The sequence below is a fragment of the Gavialis gangeticus genome, unplaced genomic scaffold, assembly GCF_001723915.1.
Source record: "Gavialis gangeticus isolate Ggan-Ray unplaced genomic scaffold, GavGan_comp1, whole genome shotgun sequence".
Lineage (NCBI taxonomy): Eukaryota > Metazoa > Chordata > Crocodylia > Gavialidae > Gavialis > Gavialis gangeticus.
In genome coordinates this window covers 46,152,146-46,155,842 of record NW_017729022.1, presented here as the reverse complement: position 1 = coordinate 46,155,842, position 3,697 = coordinate 46,152,146, and the positions used below count along the sequence as shown (strand labels likewise).

The 3,697-nt window shown below is 41.3% G+C and overlaps 1 protein-coding gene across 4 annotated transcripts in view; it reads left to right on the top strand.

The window, feature by feature from the left end:
- The first annotated feature begins 119 nt into the window (after positions 1-119).
- ATP2B1 (ATPase plasma membrane Ca2+ transporting 1) overlaps positions 120-3,697 on the top strand; it is a 131,293-nt gene continuing 127,715 nt past the window's right edge. The window contains exon 1 of one of the 4 annotated variants that reach the window (XM_019514853.1): positions 120-181. The gene's annotated coding sequence lies outside the window, so the exon portion shown is untranslated. The remainder of the gene's footprint in view (positions 182-3,697) is intronic. The other 3 variants (XM_019514852.1, XM_019514850.1, XM_019514851.1) reach the window with 3 other exon arrangements.

Genomic DNA, 3,697 nt, shown 5'->3' with positions numbered 1-3,697 from the left:
CCGGGCCTGAGATGCCCCCGGGATGGATCGAGGGCCCCCGCAGGCGCCGGCAGCAGCCCGCGGAAGCCGGTGGCGGTGGGCTGGCCCCGTTGCGAAGCAGGAAGCGCCTTCCGCCCTGGTGGTGCTGACACTGTCACTCTCTCCGCCAGACGGGGTGTGTAACCTTTGGATGCTGCACCACGTGAGTTGCTGGAGAGGCCTGAGCGCGGGGGGCCTCCGAACGCTGCCAGTTGCCCGAGGGAGCGCTGGCTGCTGGTGCGCTAGGGAGCGATTGCACCTGCAAGGGTGGGGGAAGCATCCAGAAGATGGTGACTGCGGGAATATCTCTGCCGATGCCTGGCTTTGCTGTTCAAAGAGCAGTTTTCTTTTTCCCACTGGTGTCGGAGCCCAGAAACCCGAGGAGCTTCTGTTAGCTTTTTGGGAAGAAGGCTTCTCCTCAGAAATCCAGCCCACAGGACTTGTGCTCGTGATCGTGGGAGGCATTTAATTTAGCACGGTATTCACTAGCAATGTAAGTGGCTACTGCTGAGCTAACAAGAAGCATCTGCTTTTAATTTTTCCGAAGCTAGAAGATCTATGGTTAAGTGGCGCTCGTCTCCCATGGCATTCATCTGACTAGCTGTTGAGGTAAATGACATTCATAGCGGGGAATGAGACTTGAGGATAATGTTCTAGTTACTCCTTCACCTGGTTTCATTGCTTCCGTTTCATTTTTTGTAAACTCCTCATGAAGAGGAATAAAGGTGTACTATAAGCTGTCTTTGACGGATCTCTTCTGGGGCCAAAGGATGACTATTTGTGGTGATGCTAGAGTTCCCTGGCACTGACCTCTTGTGTCCTGCCTTCAGTATGCAACTTGATTTCAAGCTTTCTTAAGTGCTACTGGAAATTTTTAAAAGTGTAATTGTTTCCTTTTCATAAAAAAAAATGCATGGTCTGTAGTCCAGAGCTCCTATAACTTCAGTGTGGGAGGGAGAAATAAATGTATTTGGCTTAAAGTAACGAATTTGCAGGATTCAGTTAGGATGTTAAAGTGATGCCCCTTGGAGCTATAAAACATAGCTTAACACTCTGAAGTGTAAGCAAAATATACCTTTGGTATAAAGAGTAGTATCTTCCATTAATACCATGTTATATGAAGGAACATGGCATTGCAAATCTTTGGGGAGGAAGGGGGCATTGCTGCATGTTTAAAACGTTACAAATATGAAGTGGGTTTAAGGAGGTTCTTTTTTTAAAATGGCTTCTGACTTTAAAAATACCTTGACAGGTTGACTTGGAATTTTTTTACTTGTTTAGCTTACTACTATCTTTAATTTACACTAGGTATAATAAGGCTATTACATTTTTGAACTGACATTATAGCTTTTAAGCTCTTGAGGAACTCATTCCAGGGACCACAAGTGCAGCCTTTTAACTAAAGTAAATTGGAGTATCTTAAAGCATTGACTTTGCTGTTAGAAATAGCTTCCAGTGTACCAGAACTTGAATCCTTGGGGCATAATGAATGGAAACTTGTTTAGTGTGCAAATGGAAAAGTGGTCACTGAATAGTTCAGTAAAAAATAATTAAACCTCTTAAAAATGTCAAATTGCAGATCTCGATTGGCATTGGTGGGGAGGGGGGTTCTTGCTTGCTTACCTCCTGCTCCTTCCTTTCTACTGTGGTGGGACCTTTTTTTGAGGCTTTTAGCTTGAGTAGTCCGTGTTCAAGCTAATGTTGGCATGGATGAAAGCACTTGGAAGCTGCTGCCCCCACCCTCCACCCCAGTACTGCTACCTTGATAATTTGAACTACAATGTTCACAGTAATTAAAATCCTACTGAGCATGAAATATCAGTCATTCTCTTCTGTGGATGCCTGAGAATACAAAATGAATACTCACTTCTAATGGGTGGGAATCCTGAGCCATGGTTGTGTGTCTTGTTTTGCAGGGACTTCTGTAAGGCATCTAGAACTGACATTTTCTAACTTTGGATGATTTAACTCTTAAAGCAAATTGGTCTCGTGTCATTCTTTGTATTTTCTGTGCAATTAAACTATGTCTTAAGCTTCTAAAATTCTTTAAGACTCCCTTTAAGGTATGGGGGGGGGGAACTATATACAGATGAATAACTTTTTTCTAGAAATCTTCTAAGCTTGGAATGGAGACTTTGGTTTTTTGTGGGAACTGCTGGATGCTGTCAGAATCGGTTCAAAACAGAGTAGGCATTCTTCCATAGGTGGATGGAAAAGATGATGTAAAATTGTTTCTGACTCTTACTTCTGTTGCTATTAACAGTACGTAAAAATGGTACTTGGGTATTCTTTACACAGCTCAATATAACCTTGGTGCTATCTTTTTGCCTGTGAACTAGTCTGTCTGCAGAAATGGCACAACATGAAATGTACAAGGAGATAAGTTGTGTGTGTTTTTGTTTTTGTTTTTTTTTTTTTTAAGGGGGTGTAGACTTATTTGGGAACTTAATGTAACCTTCTTATGATAAATTAGGGACAGTATGATTCCTGATCACTGCAATTGAAGTGATTGGTAACTTTTGGAGCACCAAAAAAAAAAATATCAACACATCCTATTGAAATCTAATTACAACAATGTTGAGCAATCTTCAGAATTTCCTTTAATTACAATGGGTTAACCAAACCAACTGAATTGGTATTCCTTAATCAGACTTTCCTAGTTCTTGAGCTTTTGATCAAAAGTTCAACTGTTGTCCACTTACAAAGTAAAACAAACAGTCTCTAATTGATTGTAGTTGCTAGAGAGCTGTGTATGGATATATTGGAGAAAGCAGGCTTGTTGCACTAATCTAGGATCTTAGTTAACTCTTGAAAGGGTTATCTTTTATTGGCTTCAAGTGTAATATCTACTAGGGCATACTTTGTTGTCTTGGCTTTACAATGAAATAAGTGCTGCTGCATACTAGAAGCCACTTGTCTAGTCAAAAAAACTAATATATAGGTAGATGTTGGCTTGAAAGATGTACAGTAGTTGGTTTAAGTTAAATATTCATTCTATTCTATTATTTGCAAGCCATTCATATGGCTATTTACCCTTACTATAGTTGATTATTTCCTATAGTTTATCCATTTGGGTTGTAAGACTGAAAATTTTGGCTTTTTTGGACTTCCTTCTACTACTTTGTCACTGGAATAACCCAGGAATGAGGCAGCTATTGCTATTTTAACTGCTTATTAGTGCCTTCTGTAAATAACATTAAAGAAGAATACTGGGGGGTTATAAGGGTAAATAGCTATATGAATATCTTGGGGGGGAGAGTTGGTGAAATAAGAATTTTAAACCTACAACCCTTTTTTTAAAACTGCCTCTGTGGAACCTCTTTAGACTTGGGGAAACCCCTATATAACTTCATTAAACTGTGTGGCACCGCACTTCAAAAACTACTTTTATTACAGGGCTTACCTTTTTATAGAAGGGGCAGGCAGTAAGGGTAGGGGAGCAGCTAAGCAGAGAGCCTGAGCCGGCCCTTGCATGCTTATATTCTCATGCTTCCTGTAACACCCTTCAAAGGGTAGCTCAGCTCCACCCCCTTTCCCTCTCCCAGGTATCCCAGTTCCCTAGTTGAGAATCACTGTCATGGAAATGCTGGGTTTCAAAGATACTGAAACTCCCAACTGATTAGCAGAGCATGATAGTATTGCACAGAAGCTCAGGCTTAAATTGGGGGGGGGGGGGGAA